Below are 25,649 nucleotides of genomic sequence, written 5' to 3' on the forward strand. Positions count from 1 at the left end.
GTGTAGCCAAGTTTCCATTCCGTGTATTACTGATATCTTATGATGTTTCTTTTTCTGTGTGACTTATTTCAGTTAGAATCATCATACCTGAATCCACTCATTGTGCTGCTACGGGCCTGATGACACAGATTTCACTGCTGAGTGATATTGCTTTGTAAGTAAATACCACAACTTCTTTATCCATTTTTCACTTTCTGCGATGTTGAACTTGTACTGTAAACGAGGTTCTTGTAAACAGAGCTGTTCCAAACTTTGGGGTGGCTGTGTCTTTTTTATTTTAATTTCCCTAAGCTATAGGACCATAAGTGGAAGTGCCCTAGGCTCTGTTGCTTTGTTTTTTAGATGTTTCAGGAAACACCATACACTTCTCCCAAGTGTCTGTTGGCAATTTACATCCCGCCCATCAGCATAACAAGGCTCCCAGTTCTCTATGGCCTGTTGCCTTTCTGGATTTTACACTTTTTTCAGATGGCCCTTTTGGCCGGGGGGAAGTGAGACTTCATTGTAGTGCAGATTTCCTTTGCAAGCTTGCTTGGTTGGCCAAAAAGGGCGTATGCGTTTTTTCCTGAATATATTCAGGAGAAAACGCATACGCCCTTTTTGGCCAAGTGCATCATTGTGGACGTTCTGCCTCTTTTCCTATGCTTTCAATGCAATTCCAGTCTACCTCCTGAAATCGTTTTCCTGCAATTCTGCCCCTCTTTCAAGTCCTCTTGGCAGCCTTACTTCAGTCTATTTTTGGACGATAGCTGTCATTTATAACTCTGCAGGTTTGTGAATTACAGTGCCCCTGAGCTCCTTTCTTCAACTCGCTTTCTTGTGACCTGGCCGCAACACCGCAGGATGGCTTCAGGCCCTAATCTGGTTCCGGCCCAGCATGCTGAGCCTTTGGTTAATTCCTCTTACTGGTGGGAAATGAGAGTTAAATTTGCCCGTCCAGACACCTCCAGCTAGCCTCTCATTGGTTCTCGCTATTCCTGTTCATCTTCCGCAGAAATTGCAAACTGGGCCAAACAGGATGTTAAAGGGACTGACTCTCCAAGTGGGGAGAGTGTTAGTAAAGCGTCTGGAATGTTGCACCCGAGTACCAGGGGAGGAAAACTGAGACATATTTGAACACGTCTCCCGATCACATGGTTGATCATACTCTAGGTTCCACATGCATGTTTTAGCTGAAGGAAGAATACCTTAAACCTGGGTAGTTGAAACCCGTGGAATGGGTACCATGCAATATGACTTCAAAGGGTCTTCATTTGCTCACCGAACCTCTCCAATCCTATCACTGCTGCGTTTATGCCCCTGTACACATGCTTGATTCTCTTTCGGAGACATAGCAATCCATAGGTTTTAAGATACTTACTAGTCAGGTACATTCTTAGGCGTTTAATATGGGGTGTTGAGTCCATTTCGTTGAGCGAGGAGTAGCTCTTGTCTATTCCATATTTGGCTTAAGGAACTTTATCTGTGCTCATTTCAATCTCTGGTTTTATGCAGCACCCCAACTCACCTTTAACTTTAAGCAAGAATAAGTTGGTTTTCTAAATTTGAGACCCTGTTCTGTTCTGTAATTCAGTTCCTGTGTAGCCAAGTTTACATTCCGTGTATTACTGATATCTTATGATGTTTCTTTTTCTGTGTGACTTATTTCAGTTAGAATCATCATACCTGAATCCACTCATTGTGCTGCTAAGGGCCTGATGACACAGATTTCATTGCTGAGTGATATTGCTTTGTAAGTAAATACCACAACTTCTTTATCCATTTTTCACTTTCTGCGATGTTGAACTTGTACTGTAAACGAGGTTCTTGTAAACAGAGCCGTTCCAAACTTTGGGGTGGCTGTGTCTTTTTGATTTTAATTTCCCTAAGCTATAGGACCATAAGTGGCAGTGCCCTAGGCTCTGTTGCTTTGTTTTTTAGATGTTTCAGGAAACACCATACACTCCTCCCAAGTGTCTGTTGGCAATTTACATCCCGCCCATCAGCATAACAAGGCTCCCAGTTCTCCATGGCCTGTCCTGCCTTTCTGGATTTTACACTTTTTTCAGATGGCCCTTTTGACCGGGGGGAAGTGAGACTTCATTGTAGTGCAGATTTCCTTTGCAAGCTTGCTTGGTTGGCCAAAAAGTGCGTATGCGTTTTTTCCTGAATATATTCAGGAAAAAACGCATACGCCCTTTTTGGCCAAGTGCATCATTGTGGACGTTCTGCCTCTTTTCCTATGCTTTCAATGCAATTCCAGTCTACCTCTTGAAATCGGTGTCCTGCAATTCTGCCCGGCTTTCAAGTCCTCTTGGCAGCCTTACTTCAGTCTATTTTTGGACGATAGCTGTCATTTATAACTCTGCAGGTTTGTGAATTACAGTGCCCCTGAGCTCCTTTCTTCAACTCGCTTTCTTGTGACCTGGCCGCAACACCGCAGGATGGCTTCAGGCCCTAATCTGGTTCCGGCCCGGCATGCTGAGCCTTTGGTTAATTCCTCTTCCTGGTGGGAAATGAGAGTTAAATTTGCCCGTCCAGACACCTCCAGCTAGCCTCTCATTGGTTCTCGCTATTCCTGTTCATCTTCCGCAGAAATTGCAAACTGGGCCAAACAGGAGGTTAAAGGGACTGACTCTCCAAGTGGGGAGAGTGTTAGTAAAGCGTCTGGAATGTTGCACCCGAGTACCAGGGGAGGAAAACTGAGACATATTTAAACACGTCTCCCGATCACATGGTTGATCATACTCTAGGTTCCACATGCATGTTTTAGCTGAAGGAAGAATACCTTAAAACTGGGTAGTTGAAACCCGTGGAATGGGTACCATGCAATATGACTTCAAAGGGTCTTCATTTGCTCACCGCACCTCTCCAATCCTATCAATGCTGCGTTTATGCCCCTGTACACATGCTTGATTCTCTTTCGGAGACATAGCAATCCATAGGTTTTAAGATACTTACTAGTCAGGTACATTCTTAGGCGTTTAATATGGGGTGTTGAGTCCATTTCGTTGAGCAAGGAGTAGCTCTTGTCTATTCCATATTTGGCTTAAGGAACTTTATCTGTGCTCATTTCAATCTCTGGTTTTATGCAGCACCCCAACTCACCGTTACTCTTAAGCAAGCATAAGTTGTTTTTCTAAATTTGAGACCGTGTTCTGTTCTGTAATTCAGTTCCTGTGTAGCCAAGTTTCCATTCCGTGTATTACTGATATCTTATGATGTTTCTTTTTCTGTGTGACTTATTTCAGTTAGAATCATCATACCTGAATCCACTCATTGTGCTGCTAAGGGCCTGATGACACAGATTTCATTGCTGAGTGATATTGCTTTGTAAGTAAATACCACAACTTCTTTATCCATTTTTCACTTTCTGGGATGTTGAACTTGTACTGTAAACGAGGTTCTTGTAAACAGAGCCGTTCCAAACTTTGGGGTGGCTGTGTCTTTTTGATTTTAATTTCCCTAAGCTGTAGGACCATAAGTGGAAGTGCCCTAGGCTCTGTTGCTTTGTTTTTTAGATGTTTCAGGAAACACCATACACTTCTCCCAAGTGTCTGTTGGCAATTTACATCCCGTCCATCAGCATAACAAGGCTCCCAGTTCTCAATGGCCTGTTGCCTTTCTGGATTTTACACTTTTTTCAGATGGCCCTTTTGACCGTGGGGAAGTGAGACTTCATTGTAGTGCAGATTTCCTTTGCAAGCTTGCTTGGTTGGCCAAAAAGGGCGTATGCGTTTTTTCCTGAATATATTCAGGAAAAAACGCATACGCCCTTTTTGGCCAAGTGCATCATTGTGGACGTTCTGCCTCTTTTCCTATGCTTTCAATGCAATTCCAGTCTACCTCCTGAAATCGGTTTCCTGCAATTCTGCCCCGCTTTCAAGTCCTCTTGGCAGCCTTACTTCAGTCTATTTTTGGACGATAGCTGTCATTTATAACTCTGCAGGTTTGTGAATTACAGTGCCCCTGAGCTCCTTTCTTCAACTCGCTTTCTTGTGACCTGGCCGCAACACCGCAGGATGGCTTCAGGCCCTAATCTGGTTCCGGTACGGAACGCTGAGCCTTTGGTTATTTCCTCTTCCTGTTGCGAAATGAGAGTTAAATTTGCCCGTCCAGACACCTCCAGCTAGCCTCTCATTGGTTCCCGCTCTTCCTGTTTATCTTCCGCAGAAATTGCAAACTGTGCCAAACAGGAGGTTAAAGGCGCTGACTCTCCAAGTGGGGAGAGTGTTAGTAAAGCGTCTGGAATGTTGCACCCGAGTACCACGGGAGGAAAACTGAGACATATTTGAACACGTCTCCCGATCACATGGTTGATCATACTCTGGGTTCCACATGCATATTTTAGCTGAAGGAAGAATACCTAAAACCTGGGTAGTTGAAACCCGTGGAATGGGTACCATGCAATATGACTTCAAAGGGTCTTCATTTGCTCACCGAACCTCTCCAATCCTATCACTGCTGCATTTATGCCCCTGTACACATGCTTGATTCTCTTTCGGAGACATAGCAATCCATAGGTTTTAAGATACTTACTAGTCAGGTACATTCTTAGGCGTTTAATATGCGGTGTTGAGTCCATTTCTTTGAGCAAGGAGTAGCTCTTGTCTATTCCATATTTGACTTAAGGAACTTTATCTGTGCTCATTTCAATCTCTGGTTTTATTCAGCACCCCAACTCACCTTTCCCCTTAAGCAAGCATAAGTTGGTTTTCTAAATTTGAGACCCTGTTCTGTTCTGTAATTCAGTTCCTGTGTAGCCAAGTTTCCATTCCGTGTATTACTGATATCTTATGATGTTTCTTTTTCTGTGTGACTTACTTCAGTTAGAATCATCATACCTGAATCCACTAATTGTGCTGCTAAGGGCCTGATGACACAGATTTCATTGCTGAGTGATATTGCTTTGTAAGTAAATACCACAACTTCTTTATCCATTTTTCACTTTCTGCGATGTTGAACTTGTACTGTAAACGAGGTTCTTGTAAACAGAGCCGTTCCAAACTTTGGGGTGGCTGTGTCTTTTTGATTTTAATTTCCCTAAGCTATAGGACCATAAGTGGAAGTGCCCTAGGTTCTGTTGCTTTGTTTTTTAGATGTTTCAGGAAACACCATACACTTCTCCCGAGTGGTTGTTGGCAATTTACATCCCGCCCATCAGCATAACAAGGCTCCCAGTTCTCCATGGCCTGTCCTGCCTTTCTGGATTTCAGATGGCCCTTTTGACCGGGGGGAAGTGAGACTTCATTGTAGTGCAGATTTCCTTTGCAAGCTTGCTTGGTTGGCCAAAAAGGGCGTATGCGTTTTTTCCTGAATATATTCAGGAAAAAACGCATACGCCCTTTTTGGCCAAGTTCATCATTGTGGACGTTCTGCCTCTTTTCCTATGCTTTCAATGCAATTCCAGTCTACCTCCTGAAATCGGTTTCCTGCAATTCTGCCCCGCTTTCAAGTCCTCTTGGCAGCCTTACTTCAGTCTATTTTTGGACGATAGCTGTCATTTATAACTCTGCAGGATTGTGAATTACAGTGCCCCTGAGCTCCTTTCTTCAACTCGCTTTCTTTTGAGCTGGCCGCCACACCGCAGGATGGCTTCAGGCCCAAATCTGGTTCCGGTACGGCACGCTGAGCCTTTGGTTATTTCCTCTTCCTGGTGGGAAATGAGAGTTAAATTTGCCCGTCCAGACACCTCCAGCTAGCCTCTCATTGGTTCTCGCTATTCCTGTTCATCTTCCGCAGAAATTGCAAACTGGGCCAAACAGGAGGTTAAAGGCGCTGACTCTCCAAGTGGGGATAGTGTTAGTAAAGCGTCTGGAATGTTGCACCCGAGTTCCAGGGGAGGAAAACTGAGACATATTTGAACACGTCTCCCGATCACATGGTTGATCATACTCTAGGTTCCACATGCATGTTTTAGCTGAAGGAAGAATACCTTAAACCTGGGTAGTTGAAACCCGTGGAATGGGTACCATGCAATATGACTTCAAAGGGTCTTCATTTGCTCACCGAACCTCTCCAATCCTATCAGTGCTGCGTTTATGCCCCTGTACACATGCTTGATTCTCTTTTGGAGACATAGCAATCCATAGGTTTTACAATACTTACTAGTCAGGTACATTCTTAGGCGTTTAATATGCGGTGTTGAGTCCATTTCGTTGAGCAAGGAGTAGCTCTTGTCTATTCCATATTTGACTTAAGGAACTTTATCTGTGCTCATTTGAATCTCTGGTTTTATGCAGCACCCCAACTCACCTTTACCCTTAAGCAAGCATAAGTTGGTTTTCTAAATTTGAGACCCTGTTCTGTTCTGTAATTCAGTTCCTGTGTAGCCAAGTTTACATTCCGTGTATTACTGATATCTTATGATGTTTCTTTTTCTGTGTGACTTATTTCAGTTACAATCATCATACCTGAATCCACTCATTGTGATGCTAAGGGCCTGATGACATAGATTTCATTGCTGAGTGATATTGCTTTGTAAGTAAATACCACAACTTCTTTATCCATTTTTCACTTTCTGCGATGTTGAACTTGTACTGTAAACGAGGTTCTTGTAAACAGAGGCGTCCCAAACTTTGGGGTGGCTGTGTCTTTTTGATTTTAATTTCCCTAAGCTATAGGACCATAAGCGGCAGTGCCCTAGGCTCTGTTGCTTTGTTTTTTAGATGTTTCAGGAAACACCATACACTTCTCCCGAGTGTCTGTTGGCAATTTACATCCCGCCCATCAGCATAACAAGGCTCCCAGTTCTCCATGGCCTGTCCTGCCTTTCCGGATTTTACACTTTTTTCAGATGGTCCTTTTGACCGGGGGGAAGTGAGACTTCATTGTAGTGCAGATTTCCTTTGCAAGCTTGCTTAGTTGGCCAAAAAGGGCTTATGAGTTTTTTCCTGAATATATTCAGGAAAAATTTGCCCGTCCAGACACCTCCAGCTAGCCTCTCATTGGTTCTTGCTATTCCTGTTCATCTTCCGCAGAAATTGCAAACTGGGCCAAACAGGAGGTTAAAGGCGCTGACTCTCCAAGTGGGGAGAGTGTTAGTAAAGCGTCTGGAATGTTGCACCGGAGTACCAGGGGAGGAAAACTGAGACATATTTGAACACGTCTCCCGTTCACATGGTTGATCATACTTGGGTTCCACATACATGTTTTAGCTGAAGGAAGAATACCTTAAACCTGGAGAGTTGAGACCCGTGGAATGGGTACCATGCAATATGACTTCAAAGGGTCTTCATTTGCTCACCGAACCTCTCCAATCCTATCACTGCTGCGTTTATGCCCCTGTACACATGCTTGATTCTCTTTCGGAGACATAGCAATCCATAGGTTTTAAGATACTTACTAGTCAGGTACATTCTTAGGCGTTTAATATGCGGTGTTGAGTCCATTTCGTTGAGCAAGGAGTAGCTCTTGTCTATTCCATATTTGACTTAACGAACTTTATCTGTGCTCATTTCAATCTCTGGTTTTATGCAGCACCCCAACTCACCTTTACCCTTAAGCAAGCATAAGTTGGTTTTCTAAATTTGAGACCCTGTTCTGTTCTGTAATTCAGTTCCTGTGTAGCCAAGTTTACATTCCGTGTATTACTGATATCTTATGATGTTTCTTTTTCTGTGTGACTTATTTCAGTTACAATCATCATACCTGAATCCACTCATTGTGATGCTAAGGGCCTGATGACATAGATTTCATTGCTGAGTGATATTGCTTTGTAAGTAAATACCACAACTTCTTTATCCATTTTTCACTTTCTGCGATGTTGAACTTGTACTGTAAACGAGGTTCTTGTAAACAGAGCCATTCCAAACTTTGGCGTGGCTGTGTCTTTTTGATTTTAATTTCCCTAAGCTATAGGACCATAAGTGGCAGTGCCCTAGGCTCTGTTGCTTTGTTTTTTAGATGTTTCAGGAAACACCATACACTTCTCCCGAGTGGTTGTTGGCAATTTACATCCCGCCCATCAGCATAACAAGGCTCCCAGTTCTCCATGGCCTGTCCTACCTTTCTGGATTTTACACTTTTTTCAGATGGCCCTTTTGACCGGGGGGAAGTGAGACTTCATTGTAGTGCAGATTTCCTTTGCAAGCTTGCTTGGTTGGCCAAAAAGTGCGTATGCGTTTTTTCCTGAATATATTCAGGAATAATCTGCCCGTCCAGACACCTCCAGCTAGCCTCTCATTGGTTCTCGCTATTCCTGTTCATCTTCCGCAGAAATTGCAAACTGGGCCGAACAGGAGGTTAAAGGCGCTGACTCTCCAAGTGGGGAGAGTGTTAGTAAAGCGTCTGGAATGTTGCACCCGAGTACCAGGGGAGGAAAACTGAGACATATTTGAACACGTCTCCCGTTCACATGGTTGATCATACTTGGGTTCCACATGCATGTTTTAGCTGAAGGAAGAATACCTTAAACCTGGAGAGTTGAGACCCGTGTAATGGGTACCATGCAATATGACTTCAAAGGGTCTTCATTTGCTCACCGAACCTCTCCAATCCTATCACTGCTGCGTTTATGCCCCTGTACACATGCTTGATTCTCTTTTGGAGACATAGCAATCCATAGGTTTTACGATACTTACTAGTCAGGTACATTCTTAGGCGTTTAATATGCGGTGTTGAGTCCATTTCGTTGAGCAAGGAGTAGCTCTTGTCTATTCCATATTTGACTTAAGGAACTTTATCTGTGCTCATTTCAATCTCTGGTTTTATGCAGCACCCCAACTCACCTTTACCCTTAAGCAAGCATAAGTTGGTTTTCTAAATTTGAGACCCTGTTCTGTTCTGTAATTCAGTTCCTGTGTAGCCAAGTTTACATTCCGTGTATTACTGATATCTTATGATGTTTTTTTTCTGTGTGACTTATTTCAGTTAGAATCATCATACCTGAATCCACTCATTGTGATGCTAAGGGCCTGATGACATAGATTTCATTGCTGAGTGATATTGCTTTGTAAGTAAATACCACAACTTCTTTATCCATTTTTCACTTTCTGCGATGTTGAACTTGTACTGTAAACGAGGTTCTTGTAAACAGAGGCGTCCCAAACTTTGGGGTGGCTGTGTCTTTTTGATTTTAATTTCCCTAAGCTATAGGACCATAAGTGGCAGTGCCCTAGGCTCTGTTGCTTTGTTTTTTAGATGTTTCAGGAAACACCATACACTTCTCCCAAGTGTCTGTTGGCAATTTACATCCCGCCCATCAGCATAACAAGGCTCCCAGTTCTCCATGGCCTGTCCTGCCTTTCTGGATTTTACACTTTTTTCAGATGGCTCTTTTGACCGGGGGGAAGTGAGACTTCATTGTAGTGCAGATTTCCTTTGCAAGTTTGCTTGGTTGGCCAAAAAGGGCGTATGCGTTTTTTCCTGAATATATTCAGGAAAAAACGCATACGCCCTTTTTGGCCAAGTGCATCATTGTGGACGTTCTGCCTCTTTTCCTATGCTTTCAATGCAATTCCAGTCTACCTCCTGAAATCGGTTTCCTGCAATTCTGCCCCGCTTTCAAGTCCTCTTGGCAGCCTTACTTCAGTCTATTTTTGGACGATAGCTGTCATTTATAACTCTGCAGGTTTGTGAATTACAGTGCCCCTGAGCTCCTTTCTTCAACTCGCTTTCTTGTGACCTGGCCGCAACACCGCAGGATGGCTTCAGGCCCTAATCTGGTTCCGGCCCGGCACACTGAGCCTTTGGTTAATTCCTCTTCCTGGTGGGAAATGAGAGTTAAATTTGCCCGTCCAGACACCTCCAGCTAGCCTCTCATTGGTTCTCACTATTCCTGTTCATCTTCCGCAGAAATTGCAAACTGGGCCAAACAGGAGGTTAAAGGGACTGACTCTCCAAGTGGGGAGAGTGTTAGTAAAGCGTCTGGAATGTTGCACCCGAGTACCAGGGGAGGAAAACTGAGACATATTTGAACACGTCTCCCGATCACATGGTTGATCATACTCTAGGTTCCACATGCATGTTTTAGCTGAAGGAAGAATACCTTAAACCTGGGTAGTTGAAACCCGTGTAATGGGTACCATGCAATATGACTTCAAAGGGTCTTCATTTGCTCACCGAACCTCTCCAATCCTATCACTGCTGCGTTTATGCCCCTGTACACATGCTTGATTCTCTTTTGGAGACATAGCAATCCATAGGTTTTAAGATACTTACAAGTCAGGTACATTCTTAGGCGTTTAATATGCGGTGTTGAGTCCATTTCGTTGAGCAAGGTGTAGCTCTTGTCTATTCCATATTTGGCTTAAGGAACTTTATCTGTGCTCATTCCAATCTCTGGTTTTATGCAGCACCCCAACTCACCTTTACCCTTAAGCAAGCATAAGTTGTTTTTCTAAATTTGAGACGCTGTTCTGTTCTGTAATTCAGTTCCTGTGTAGCCAAGTTTCCATTCCGTGTATTACTGATATCTTATGATGTTTCTTTTTCTGTGTGACTTATTTCAGTTAGAATCATCATACCTGAATCCACTCATTGTGATGCTAAGGGCCTGATGACATAGATTTCATTGCTGAGTGATATTGGTTTGTAAGTAAATACCACAACTTCTTTATCCATTTTTCACTTTCTGCGATGTTGAACTTGTACTGTAAACGAGGTTCTTGTAAACAGAGGCGTCCCAAACTTTGGGGTGGCTGTGTCTTTTTGATTTTAATTTCCCTAAGCTATAGGACCATAAGTGGAAGTGCCCTAGGCTCTGTTGCTTTGTTTTTTAGATGTTTCAGGAAACACCATACACTTCTCCCAAGTGTCTGTTGGCAATTTACATCCCGCCCATCAGCATAACAAGGCTCCCAGTTCTCCATGGCCTGTCCTGCCTTTCTGGATTTTACACTTTTTCCAGATGGCCCTTTTGACCGGGGGGAAGTGAGACTTCATTGTAGTGCAGATTTCCTTTGCAAGCTTGCTTGGTTGGCCAAAAAGGGCGTATGCGTTTTTTCCTGAATATATTCAGGAAAAAACGCATACGCCCTTTTTGGCCAAGTGCATCATTGTGGACGTTCTGCCTCTTTTCCTATGCTTTCAATGCAATTCCAGTCTACCTCCTGAAATCGGTTTCCTGCAATTCTGCCCCGCTTTCAAGTCCTCTTGGCAGCCTTACTTCAGTCTATTTTTGGACGATAGCTGTCATTTATAACTCTGCAGGTTTGTGAATTACAGTGCCCCTGAGCTCCTTTCTTCAACTCGCTTTCTTGTGACCTGGCCGCAACACCGCAGGATGGCTTTAGGCCCTAATCTGGTTCCGGCCCGGCATGCTGAGCCTTTGGTTAATTCCTCTTCCTGGTGGGAAATGAGAGTTAAATTTGCCCGTCCAGACACCTCCAGCTAGCCTCTCATTGGTTCTCACTATTCCTGTTCATCTTCCGCAGAAATTGCAAACTGGGCCAAACAGGAGGTTAAAGGGACTGACTCTCCAAGTGGGGAGAGTGTTAGTAAAGCGTCTGGAATGTTGCACCCGAGTACCAGGGGAGGAAAACTGAGACATATTTGAACACGTCTCCCGATCACATGGTTGATCATACTCTAGGTTCCACATGCATGTTTTAGCTGAAGGAAGAATACCTTAAACCTGGGTAGTTGAAACCCGTGTAACGGGTACCATGCAATATGACTTCAAAGGGTCTTCATTTGCTCACCGAACCTCTCCAATCCTATCACTGCTGCGTTTATGCCCCTGTACACATGCTTGATTCTCTTTTGGAGACATAGCAATCCATAGGTTTTAAGATACTTACAAGTCAGGTACATTCTTAGGCGTTTAATATGCGGTGTTGAGTCCATTTCGTTGAGCAAGGAGTAGCTCTTGTCTATTCCATATTTGGCTTAAGGAACTTTATCTGTGCTCATTCCAATCTCTGGTTATATGCAGCACCCCAACTCACCTTTACCCTTAAGCAAGCATAAGTTGTTTTTCTAAATTTGAGACCCTGTTCTGTTCTGTAATTCAGTTCCTGTGTAGCCAAGTTTCCATTCCGTGTATTACTGATATCTTATGATGTTTCTTTTTCTGTGTGACTTATTTCAGTTAGAATCATCATACCTGAATCCACTCATTGTGCTGCTAAGGGCCTGATGACATAGATTTCATTGCTGAGTGATATTGCTTTGTAAGTGAATACCACAACTTCTTTATCCATTTTTCACTTTCTGCGATGTTGAACTTGTACTGTAAACGAGGTTCTTGTAAACAGAGCCGTTCCAAACTTTGGGGTGGCTGTGTCTTTTTGATTTTAATTTCCCTAAGCTATAGGACCATAAGTGGAAGTGCCCTAGGCTCTGTTGCTTTGTTTTTTAGATGTTTCAGGAAACACCATACACTTCTCCCAAGTGTCTGTTGGCAATTTACATCCCGCCCATCAGCATAACAAGGTTCCCAGTTCTCAATGGCCTGTTGCCTTTCTGGATTTTACACTTTTTTCAGATGGCCCTTTTGACCGGGGGGAAGTGAGACTTCATTGTAGTGCAGATTTCCTTTGCAAGCTTGCTTGGTTGGCCAAAAAGGGCGTATGCGTTTTTTCCTGAATATATTCAGGAAAAAACGCATACGCACTTTTTGGCCAAGTGCATCATTGTGGACGTTCTGCCTCTTTTCCTATGCTTTCAATGCAATTCCAGTCTACCTCCTGAAATCGGTTTCCTGCAATTCTGCCCCGCTTTCAAATCCTCTTGGCAGCCTTACTTCAGTCTATTTTTGGACGATAGCTGTCATTTATAACTCTGCAGGTTTGTGAATTACAGTGCCCCTGAGCTCCTTTCTTCAACTCGCTTTCTTGTGACCTGGCCGCAACACCGCAGGATGGCTTCAGGCCCTAATCTGTTTCCGGCCTGGCATGCTGAGCCTTTGGTTAATTCCTCTTCTTGGGGGGAAATGAGAGTTAAATTTGCCCGTCCAGACACCTCCAGCTAGCCTCTCATTGGTTCTCGCTATTCCTGTTCATCTTCCGCAGAAATTGCAAACTGGGCCAAACAGGAGGTTAAAGGCGCTGACTCTCCAAGTGGGGAGAGTGTTAGTAAAGCGTCTGGAATGTTGCACCCGAGTACCAGGGGAGGAAAACTGAGACATATTTGAACACGTCTCCCGTTCACATGGTTGATCATACTTGGGTTCCACATGCATGTTTTAGCTGAAGGAAGAATACCTTAAACCTGGAGAGTTGAGACCCGTGGAATGGGTACCATGCAATATGACTTCAAAGGGTCTTCATTTGCTCACCAAACCTCTCCAATCCTATCACTACTGCGTTTATGCCCCTGTACACATGCTTGATTCTCTTTCGGAGACATAGCAATCCATAGGTTTTAAGATACTTACTAGTCAGGTACATTCTTAGGCGTTTAATATGGGGTGTTGAGTCCATTTCGTTGAGCAAGGAGTAGCTCTTGTCTATACCATATTTGGCTTAAGGAACTTTATCTGTGCTCATTTCAATCTCTGGTTTTATGCAGCACCCCAACTCACCTTTACCCTTAAGCAAGAATAAGTTGGTTTTCTAAATTTGAGACCCTGTTCTGTTCTGTAATTCAGTTCCTGTGTAGCCAAGTTTCCATTCCGTGTATTACTGATATCTTATGATGTTTCTTTTTCTGTGTGACTTATTTCAGTTAGAATCATCATACCTGAATCCACTCATTGTGCTGCTAAGGGCCTGATGACACAGATTTCATTGCTGAGTGATATTGCTTTGTAAGTAAATACCACAACTTCTTTATCCATTTTTCACTTTCTGTGATGTTGAACTTGTACTGTAAACGAGGTTCTTGTAAACAGAGCCGTTCCAAACTTTGGGGTGGCTGTGTCTTTTTGATTTTAATTTCCCTAAGCTATAGGACCATAAGTGGAAGTGCCCTAGGTTCTGTTGCTTTGTTTTTTAGATGTTTCAGGAAACACCATACACTTCTCCCGAGTGGTTGTTGGCAATTTACATCCCGCCCATCAGCATAACAAGGCTCCCAGTTGTCCATGGCCTGTCCTGCCTTTCTGGATTTTACACTTTTTTCAGATGGCCCTTTTGACCGGGGGGAAGTGAGACTTCATTGTAGTGCAGATTTCCTTTGCAAGCTTGCTTGGTTGGCCAAAAAGGGCGTATGCGTTTTTTCCTGAATATATTCAGGAAAAAACGCATACGCCCTTTTTGGCCAAGTGCATCATTGTGGACGTTCTGCCTCTTTTCCTATGCTTTCAATGCAATTCCAGTCTACCTCCTGAAATCGGTTTCCTGCAATTCTGCCCCGCTTTCAAGTCCTCTTGGCAGCCTTACTTCAGTCTATTTTTGGACGATAGCTGTCATTTATAACTCTGCAGGTTTGTGAATTACAGTGCCCCTGAGCTCCTTTCTTCAACTCGCTTTCTTTTGAGCTGGCCGCAACACCGCAGGATGGCTTCAGGCCCTAATCTGGTTCCGGCCCGGCACGCTGAGCCTTTGGTTAATTCCTCTTCCTGGTGGGAAATGAGAGTTAAATTTGCCCGTCCAGACACCTTCAGCTAGCCTCTCATTGGTTCTCGCTATTCCTGTTCATCTTCCGCAGAAATTGCAAACTGGGCCGAACAGGAGGTTAAAGGGACTGACTCTCCAAGTGGGGAGAGTGTTAGTAAAGCGTCTGGAATGTTGCACCCGAGTACCAGGGGAGGAAAACTGAGACATATTTGAACACGTCTCCCGATCACATGGTTGATCATACTCTAGGTTCCACATGCATGTTTTAGCTGAAGGAAGAATACCTTAAACCTGGGTAGTTGAAACCCGTGGAATGGGTACCATGCAATATGACTTCAAAGGGTCTTCATTTGCTCACCGAACCTCTCCAATCCTATCACTGCTGCGTTTATGCCCCTGTACACATGCTTGATTCTCTTTCGGAGACATAGCAATCCATAGGTTTTAAGATACTTACTAGTCAGGTACATTCTTAGGCGTTTAATATGGGGTGTTGAGTCCATTTCGTTGAGCAAGGAGTAGCTCTTGTCTATTCCATATTTGGCTTAAGGAACTTTATCTGTGCTCATTTCAATCTCTGGTTTTATGCAGCACCCCAACTCACCTTTACCCTTAAGCAAGAATAAGTTGGTTTTCTAAATTTGAGACCCTGTTCTGTTCTGTAATTCAGTTCCTGTGTAGCCAAGTTTCCATTCCGTGTATTACTGATATCTTATGATGTTTCTTTTTCTGTGTGACTTATTTCAGTTAGAATCATCATACCTGAATCCACTCATTGTGCTGCTAAGGGCCTGATGACACAGATTTCATTGCTGAGTGATATTGCTTTGTAAGTAAATACCACAACTTCTTTATCCATTTTTCACTTTCTGCGATGTTGAACTTGTACTGTAAACGAGGTTCTTGTAAACAGAGCCGTTCCAAACTTTGGGGTGGCTGTGTCTTTTTGATTTTAATTTCCCTAAGCTATAGGACCATAAGTGGAAGTGCCCTAGGTTCTGTTGCTTTGTTTTTTAGATGTTTCAGGAAACACCATACACTTCTCCCGAGTGGTTGTTGGCAATTTACATCCCGCCCATCAGCATAACAAGGCTCCCAGTTCTCCATGGCCTGTCCTGCCTTTCTGGATTTTACACTTTTTTCAGATGGCCCTTTTGACCGGGGGGAAGTGAGACTTCATTGTAGTGCAGATTTCCTTTGCAAGCTTGCTTGGTAGGCCAAAAAGGGCGTATGCGTTTTTTCCTGAATATATTCAGGAAAAAATGCATACGCCCTTTTTGGCCAAGTGCATCATTGTGGACGTTCTGCCTCTTTTCCTATGCTTTCAATGCAATTCCAGTCTACCTCCTGAAATCGGTTTCCTGCAATTCTGCCCCGCTTTCAAGTCCTCTTGGCAGCCTTACTTCAGTCTATTTTTGGACGATAGCTGTCATTTATAACTCTGCAGGTTTGTGAATTACAGTGCCCCTGAGCTCCTTTCTTCAACTCGCTTTCTTGTGACCTGGCCGCAACACCGCAGGATGGCTTCAGGCCCTAATCTGGTTCCGGCCCGGCACGCTGAGCCTTTGGTTAATTCCTCTTCCTGGTGGGAAATGAGAGTTAAATTTGCCCGTCCAGACACCTCCAGCTAGCCTCTCATTGGTTCTCGCTATTCCTGTTCATCTTCCGCAGAAATTGCAAACTGGGCCAAACAGGAGGTTAAAGGGACTGACTCTCCAAGTGGGGAGAGTGTTAGTAAAGCGTCTGGAATGTTGCACCCGAGTACCAGGGGAGGAAAACTGAGACATATTTGAACACGTCTCCCGTTCACATGGTTGATCATACTTGGGTTCCACATGCATGTTTTAGCTGAAGGAAGAATACCTTAAACCTGGAGAGTTGAGACCCGTGTAATGGGTACCATGCAATATGACTTCAAAGGGTCTTCATTTGCTCACCGAACCTCTCCAATCCTATCACTGCTGCGTTTATGCCCCTGTACACATGCTTGATTCTCTTTCGGAGACATAGCAATCCATAGATTTTAAGATACTTACTAGTCAGGTACATTCTTAGGCGTTTAATATGCGGTGTTGAGTCCATTTCGTTGAGCAAGGAGTAGCTCTTGTCTATTCCATATTTGACTTAAGGAACTTTATCTGTGCTCATTTCAATCTCTGGTTTTATGCAGCACCCCAACTCACCTTTACCCTTAAGCAAGCATAAGTTGGTTTTCTAAATTTGAGAACCTGTTCTGTTCTGTAATTCAGTTCCTGTGTAGCCAAGTTTACATTCCGTGTATTAGAGATATCTTACGATGTTTCTTTTTCTGTGTGACTTATTTCAGTTAGAATCATCATACCTGAATCCACTCATTGTGATGCTAAGGGCCTGATGACATAGATTTCATTGCTGAGTGATATTGCTTTGTAAGTAAATACCACAACTTCTTTATCCATTTTTCACTTTCTGCGATGTTGAACTTGTACTGTAAACGAGGTTCTTGTAAACAGAGCCATTCCAAACTTTGGCGTGGCTGTGTCTTTTTGATTTTAATTTCCCTAAGCTATAGGACCATAAGTGGCAGTGCCCTAGGCTCTGTTGCTTTGTTTTTTAGATGTTTCAGGAAACACCATACACTTCTCCCGAGTGGTTGTTGGCAATTTACATCCCGCCCATCAGCATAACAAGGCTCCCAGTTCTCCATGGCCTGTCCTACCTTTCTGGATTTTACACTTTTTTCAGATGGCCCTTTTGACCGGGGGGAAGTGAGACTTCATTGTAGTGCAGATTTCCTTTGCAAGCTTGCTTGGTTGGCCAAAAAGTGCGTATGCGTTTTTTCCTGAATATATTCAGGAATAATCTGCCCGTCCAGACACCTCCAGCTAGCCTCTCATTGGTTCTCGCTATTCCTGTTCATCTTCCGCAGAAATTGCAAACTGGGCCGAACAGGAGGTTAAAGGCGCTGACTCTCCAAGTGGGGAGAGTGTTAGTAAAGCGTCTGGAATGTTGCACCCGAGTACCAGGGGAGGAAAACTGAGACATATTTGAACACGTCTCCCGTTCACATGGTTGATCATACTTGGGTTCCACATGCATGTTTTAGCTGAAGGAAGAATACCTTAAACCTGGAGAGTTGAGACCCGTGTAATGGGTACCATGCAATATGACTTCAAAGGGTCTTCATTTGCTCACCGAACCTCTCCAATCCTATCACTGCTGCGTTTATGCCCCTGTACACATGCTTGATTCTCTTTTGGAGACATAGCAATCCATAGGTTTTACGATACTTACTAGTCAGGTACATTCTTAGGCGTTTAATATGCGGTGTTGAGTCCATTTCGTTGAGCAAGGAGTAGCTCTTGTCTATTCCATATTTGACTTAAGGAACTTTATCTGTGCTCATTTCAATCTCTGGTTTTATGCAGCACCCCAACTCACCTTTACCCTTAAGCAAGCATAAGTTGGTTTTCTAAATTTGAGACCCTGTTCTGTTCTGTAATTCAGTTCCTGTGTAGCCAAGTTTACATTCCGTGTATTACTGATATCTTATGATGTTTTTTTTCTGTGTGACTTATTTCAGTTAGAATCATCATACCTGAATCCACTCATTGTGATGCTAAGGGCCTGATGACATAGATTTCATTGCTGAGTGATATTGCTTTGTAAGTAAATACCACAACTTCTTTATCCATTTTTCACTTTCTGCGATGTTGAACTTGTACTGTAAACGAGGTTCTTGTAAACAGAGGCGTCCCAAACTTTGGGGTGGCTGTGTCTTTTTGATTTTAATTTCCCTAAGCTATAGGACCATAAGTGGCAGTGCCCTAGGCTCTGTTGCTTTGTTTTTTAGATGTTTCAGGAAACACCATACACTTCTCCCAAGTGTCTGTTGGCAATTTACATCCCGCCCATCAGCATAACAAGGCTCCCAGTTCTCCATGGCCTGTCCTGCCTTTCTGGATTTTACACTTTTTTCAGATGGCTCTTTTGACCGGGGGGAAGTGAGACTTCATTGTAGTGCAGATTTCCTTTGCAAGTTTGCTTGGTTGGCCAAAAAGGGCGTATGCGTTTTTTCCTGAATATATTCAGGAAAAAACGCATACGCCCTTTTTGGCCAAGTGCATCATTGTGGACGTTCTGCCTCTTTTCCTATGCTTTCAATGCAATTCCAGTCTACCTCCTGAAATCGGTTTCCTGCAATTCTGCCCCGCTTTCAAGTCCTCTTGGCAGCCTTACTTCAGTCTATTTTTGGACGATAGCTGTCATTTATAACTCTGCAGGTTTGTGAATTACAGTGCCCCTGAGCTCCTTTCTTCAACTCGCTTTCTTGTGACCTGGCCGCAACACCGCAGGATGGCTTCAGGCCCTAATCTGGTTCCGGCCCGGCACACTGAGCCTTTGGTTAATTCCTCTTCCTGGTGGGAAATGAGAGTTAAATTTGCCCGTCCAGACACCTCCAGCTAGCCTCTCATTGGTTCTCACTATTCCTGTTCATCTTCCGCAGAAATTGCAAACTGGGCCAAACAGGAGGTTAAAGGGACTGACTCTCCAAGTGGGGAGAGTGTTAGTAAAGCGTCTGGAATGTTGCACCCGAGTACCAGGGGAGGAAAACTGAGACATATTTGAACACGTCTCCCGTTCACATGGTTGATCATACTTGGGTTCCACATGCATGTTTTAGCTGAAGGAAGAATACCTTAAACCTGGAGAGTTGAGACCCGTGTAATGGGTACCATGCAATATGACTTCAAAGGGTCTTCATTTGCTCACCGAACCTCTCCAATCCTATCACTGCTGCGTTTATGCCCCTGTACACATGCTTGATTCTCTTTCGGAGACATAGCAATCCATAGATTTTAAGATACTTACTAGTCAGGTACATTCTTAGGCGTTTAATATGCGGTGTTGAGTCCATTTCGTTGAGCAAGGAGTAGCTCTTGTCTATTCCATATTTGACTTAAGGAACTTTATCTGTGCTCATTTCAATCTCTGGTTTTATGCAGCACCCCAACTCACCTTTACCCTTAAGCAAGCATAAGTTGGTTTTCTAAATTTGAGAACCTGTTCTGTTCTGTAATTCAGTTCCTGTGTAGCCAAGTTTACATTCCGTGTATTAGAGATATCTTACGATGTTTCTTTTTCTGTGTGACTTATTTCAGTTAGAATCATCATACCTGAATCCACTCATTGTGATGCTAAGGGCCTGATGACATAGATTTCATTGCTGAGTGATATTGCTTTGTAAGTAAATACCACAACTTCTTTATCCATTTTTCACTTTCTGCGATGTTGAACTTGTACTGTAAACGAGGTTCTTGTAAACAGAGCCATTCCAAACTTTGGCGTGGCTGTGTCTTTTTGATTTTAATTTCCCTAAGCTATAGGACCATAAGTGGCAGTGCCCTAGGCTCTGTTGCTTTGTTTTTTAGATGTTTCAGGAAACACCATACACTTCTCCCGAGTGGTTGTTGGCAATTTACATCCCGCCCATCAGCATAACAAGGCTCCCAGTTCTCCATGGCCTGTCCTACCTTTCTGGATTTTACACTTTTTTCAGATGGCCCTTTTGACCGGGGGGAAGTGAGACTTCATTGTAGTGCAGATTTCCTTTGCAAGCTTGCTTGGTTGGCCAAAAAGTGCGTATGCGTTTTTTCCTGAATATATTCAGGAATAATCTGCCCGTCCAGACACCTCCAGCTAGCCTCTCATTGGTTCTCGCTATTCCTGTTCATCTTCCGCAGAAATTGCAAACTGGGCCGAACAGGAGGTTAAAGGCGCTGACTCTCCAAGTGGGGAGAGTGTTAGTAAAGCGTCTGGAATGTTGCACCCGAGTACCAGGGGAGGAAAACTGAGACATATTTGAACACGTCTCCCGTTCACATGGTTGATCATACTTGGGTTCCACATGCATGTTTTAGCTGAAGGAAGAATACCTTAAACCTGGAGAGTTGAGACCCGTGTAATGGGTACCATGCAATATGACTTCAAAGGGTCTTCATTTGCTCACCGAACCTCTCCAATCCTATCACTGCTGCGTTTATGCCCCTGTACACATGCTTGATTCTCTTTTGGAGACATAGCAATCCATAGGTTTTACGATACTTACTAGTCAGGTACATTCTTAGGCGTTTAATATGCGGTGTTGAGTCCATTTCGTTGAGCAAGGAGTAGCTCTTGTCTATTCCATATTTGACTTAAGGAACTTTATCTGTGCTCATTTCAATCTCTGGTTTTATGCAGCACCCCAACTCACCTTTACCCTTAAGCAAGCATAAGTTGGTTTTCTAAATTTGAGACCCTGTTCTGTTCTGTAATTCAGTTCCTGTGTAGCCAAGTTTACATTCCGTGTATTACTGATATCTTATGATGTTTTTTTTCTGTGTGACTTATTTCAGTTAGAATCATCATACCTGAATCCACTCATTGTGATGCTAAGGGCCTGATGACATAGATTTCATTGCTGAGTGATATTGCTTTGTAAGTAAATACCACAACTTCTTTATCCATTTTTCACTTTCTGCGATGTTGAACTTGTACTGTAAACGAGGTTCTTGTAAACAGAGGCGTCCCAAACTTTGGGGTGGCTGTGTCTTTTTGATTTTAATTTCCCTAAGCTATAGGACCATAAGTGGCAGTGCCCTAGGCTCTGTTGCTTTGTTTTTTAGATGTTTCAGGAAACACCATACACTTCTCCCAAGTGTCTGTTGGCAATTTACATCCCGCCCATCAGCATAACAAGGCTCCCAGTTCTCCATGGCCTGTCCTGCCTTTCTGGATTTTACACTTTTTTCAGATGGCTCTTTTGACCGGGGGGAAGTGAGACTTCATTGTAGTGCAGATTTCCTTTGCAAGTTTGCTTGGTTGGCCAAAAAGGGCGTATGCGTTTTTTCCTGAATATATTCAGGAAAAAACGCATACGCCCTTTTTGGCCAAGTGCATCATTGTGGACGTTCTGCCTCTTTTCCTATGCTTTCAATGCAATTCCAGTCTACCTCCTGAAATCGGTTTCCTGCAATTCTGCCCCGCTTTCAAGTCCTCTTGGCAGCCTTACTTCAGTCTATTTTTGGACGATAGCTGTCATTTATAACTCTGCAGGTTTGTGAATTACAGTGCCCCTGAGCTCCTTTCTTCAACTCGCTTTCTTGTGACCTGGCCGCAACACCGCAGGATGGCTTCAGGCCCTAATCTGGTTCCGGCCCGGCACACTGAGCCTTTGGTTAATTCCTCTTCCTGGTGGGAAATGAGAGTTAAATTTGCCCGTCCAGACACCTCCAGCTAGCCTCTCATTGGTTCTCACTATTCCTGTTCATCTTCCGCAGAAATTGCAAACTGGGCCAAACAGGAGGTTAAAGGGACTGACTCTCCAAGTGGGGAGAGTGTTAGTAAAGCGTCTGGAATGTTGCACCCGAGTACCAGGGGAGGAAAACTGAGACATATTTGAACACGTCTCCCGATCACATGGTTGATCATACTCTAGGTTCCACATGCATGTTTTAGCTGAAGGAAGAATACCTTAAACCTGGGTAGTTGAAACCCGTGTAATGGGTACCATGCAATATGACTTCAAAGGGTCTTCATTTGCTCACCGAACCTCTCCAATCCTATCACTGCTGCGTTTATGCCCCTGTACACATGCTTGATTCTCTTTTGGAGACATAGCAATCCATAGGTTTTAAGATACTTACAAGTCAGGTACATTCTTAGGCGTTTAATATGCGGTGTTGAGTCCATTTCGTTGAGCAAGGAGTAGCTCTTGTCTATTCCATATTTGACTTAAGGAACTTTATCTGTGCTCATTTCAATCTCTGGTTTTATGCAGCACCCCAACTCACCTTTACCCTTAAGCAAGCATAAGTTGGTTTTCTAAATTTGAGACCCTGTTCTGTTCTGTAATTCAGTTCCTGTGTAGCCAAGTTTACATTCCGTGTATTACTGATATCTTATGATGTTTTTTTTCTGTGTGACTTATTTCAGTTAGAATCATCATACCTGAATCCACTCATTGTGATGCTAAGGGCCTGATGACATAGATTTCATTGCTGAGTGATATTGCTTTGTAAGTAAATACCACAACTTCTTTATCCATTTTTCACTTTCTGCGATGTTGAACTTGTACTGTAAACGAGGTTCTTGTAAACAGAGGCGTCCCAAACTTTGGGGTGGCTGTGTCTTTTTGATTTTAATTTCCCTAAGCTATAGGACCATAAGTGGCAGTGCCCTAGGCTCTGTTGCTTTGTTTTTTAGATGTTTCAGGAAACACCATACACTTCTCCCAAGTGTCTGTTGGCAATTTACATCCCGCCCATCAGCATAACAAGGCTCCCAGTTCTCCATGGCCTGTCCTGCCTTTCTGGATTTTACACTTTTTTCAGATGGCTCTTTTGACCGGGGGGAAGTGAGACTTCATTGTAGTGCAGATTTCCTTTGCAAGTTTGCTTGGTTGGCCAAAAAGGGCGTATGCGTTTTTTCCTGAATATATTCAGGAAAAAACGCATACGCCCTTTTTGGCCAAGTGCATCATTGTGGACGTTCTGCCTCTTTTCCTATGCTTTCAATGCAATTCCAGTCTACCTCCTGAAATCGGTTTCCTGCAATTCTGCCCCGCTTTCAAGTCCTCTTGGCAGCCTTACTTCAGTCTATTTTTGGACGATAGCTGTCATTTATAACTCTGCAGGTTTGTGAATTACAGTGCCCCTGAGCTCCTTTCTTCAACTCGCTTTCTTGTGACCTGGCCGCAACACCGCAGGATGGCTTCAGGCCCTAATCTGGTTCCGGCCCGGCACACTGAGCCTTTGGTTAATTCCTCTTCCTGGTGGGAAATGAGAGTTAAATTTGCCCGTCCAGACACCTCCAGCTAGCCTCTCATTGGTTCTCACTATTCCTGTTCATCTTCCGCAGAAATTGCAAACTGGGCCAAACAGGAGGTTAAAGGGACTGACTCTCCAAGTGGGGAGAGTGTTAGTAAAGCGTCTGGAATGTTGCACCCGAGTACCAGGGGAGGAAAACTGAGACATATTTGAACACGTCTCCCGATCACATGGTTGATCATACTCTAGGTTCCACATGCATGTTTTAGCTGAAGGAAGAATACCTTAAACCTGGGTAGTTGAAACCCGTGTAATGGGTACCATGCAATATGACTTCAAAGGGTCTTCATTTGCTCACCGAACCTCTCCAATCCTATCACTGCTGCGTTTATGCCCCTGTACACATGCTTGATTCTCTTTTGGAGACATAGCAATCCATAGGTTTTAAGATACTTACAAGTCAGGTACATTCTTAGGCGTTTAATATGCGGTGTTGAGTCCATTTCGTTGAGCAAGGAGTAGCTATTGTCTATTCCATATTTGGCTTAAGGAACTTTATCTGTGCTCATTCCAATCTCTGGTTTTATGCAGCACCCCAACTCACCTTTACCCTTAAGCAAGCATAAGTTGTTTTTCTAAATTTGAGACGCTGTTCTGTTCTGTAATTCAGTTCCTGTGTAGCCAAGTTTCCATTCCGTGTATTACTGATATCTTATGATGTTTCTTTTTCTGTGTGACTTATTTCAGTTAGAATCATCATACCTGAATCCACTCATTGTGATGCTAAGGGCCTGATGACATAGATTTCATTGCTGAGTGATATTGGTTTGTAAGTAAATACCACAACTTCTTTATCCATTTTTCACTTTCTGCGATGTTGAACTTGTACTGTAAACGAGGTTCTTGTAAACAGAGCCGTTCCAAACTTTGGGGTGGCTGTGTCTTTTTGATTTTAATTTCCCTAAGCTATAGGACCATAAGTGGAAGTGCCCTAGGCTCTGTTGCTTTGTTTTTTAGATGTTTCAGGAAACACCATACACTTCTCCCAAGTGTCTGTTGGCAATTTACATCCCGCCCATCAGCATAACAAGGTTCCCAGTTCTCAATGGCCTGTTGCCTTTCTGGATTTTACACTTTTTTCAGATGGCCCTTTTGACCGGGGGGAAGTGAGACTTCATTGTAGTGCAGATTTCCTTTGCAAGCTTGCTTGGTTGGCCAAAAAGGGCGTATGCGTTTTTTCCTGAATATATTCAGGAAAAAACGCATACGCCCTTTTTGGCCAAGTGCATCATTGTGGACGTTCTGCCTCTTTTCCTATGCTTTCAATGCAATTCCAGTCTACCTCCTGAAATCGGTTTCCTGCAATTCTGCCCCGCTTTCAAATCCTCTTGGCAGCCTTACTTCAGTCTATTTTTGGACGATAGCTGTCATTTATAACTCTGCAGGTTTGTGAATTACAGTGCCCCTGAGCTCCTTTCTTCAACTCGCTTTCTTGTGACCTGGCCGCAACACCGCAGGATGGCTTCAGGCCCTAATCTGTTTCCGGCCTGGCATGCTGAGCCTTTGGTTAATTCCTCTTCTTGGGGGGAAATGAGAGTTAAATTTGCCCGTCCAGACACCTCCAGCTAGCCTCTCATTGGTTCTCGCTATTCCTGTTCATCTTCCGCAGAAATTGCAAACTGGGCCAAACAGGAGGTTAAAGGCGCTGACTCTCCAAGTGGGGAGAGTGTTAGTAAAGCGTCTGGAATGTTGCACCCGAGTACCAGGGGAGGAAAACTGAGACATATTTGAACACGTCTCCCGTTCACATGGTTGATCATACTTGGGTTCCACATGCATGTTTTAGCTGAAGGAAGAATACCTTAAACCTGGAGAGTTGAGACCCGTGGAATGGGTACCATGCAATATGACTTCAAAGGGTCTTCATTTGCTCACCAAACCTCTCCAATCCTATCACTACTGCGTTTATGCCCCTGTACACATGCTTGATTCTCTTTCGGAGACATAGCAATCCATAGGTTTTAAGATACTTACTAGTCAGGTACATTCTTAGGCGTTTAATATGGGGTGTTGAGTCCATTTCGTTGAGCAAGGAGTAGCTCTTGTCTATACCATATTTGGCTTAAGGAACTTTATCTGTGCTCATTTCAATCTCTGGTTTTATGCAGCACCCCAACTCACCTTTACCCTTAAGCAAGAATAAGTTGGTTTTCTAAATTTGAGACCCTGTTCTGTTCTGTAATTCAGTTCCTGTGTAGCCAAGTTTCCATTCCGTGTATTACTGATATCTTATGATGTTTCTTTTTCTGTGTGACTTATTTCAGTTAGAATCATCATACCTGAATCCACTCATTGTGCTGCTAAGGGCCTGATGACACAGATTTCATTGCTGAGTGATATTGCTTTGTAAGTAAATACCACAACTTCTTTATCCATTTTT

At 43.5% G+C, this 25,649-nt stretch overlaps 1 long non-coding RNA gene across 6 annotated transcripts in view; it reads left to right on the top strand.

Annotated features, from left to right (window-relative positions):
- LOC307181269 overlaps positions 1 to 25,649 on the top strand; it is a 1,277,915-nt gene that overhangs the window by 1,143,386 nt on the left and 108,880 nt on the right. Inside the window, exon 8 of one of the 6 annotated variants that reach the window (XR_013826286.1) lies at positions 4,809 to 4,839. The exons of the other annotated variants lie outside the window; for them this stretch is intronic. This is a non-coding gene — a long non-coding RNA (uncharacterized lncRNA). Of the gene's footprint in view, positions 1 to 4,808; positions 4,840 to 25,649 lie in introns of those variants that run through there. 6 annotated transcript variants of the gene reach the window in all.

Source organism: Stenella coeruleoalba, assembly GCF_951394435.1.
Source record: "Stenella coeruleoalba genome assembly, contig: scaffold_62, whole genome shotgun sequence".
NCBI lineage: Eukaryota > Metazoa > Chordata > Mammalia > Artiodactyla > Delphinidae > Stenella > Stenella coeruleoalba.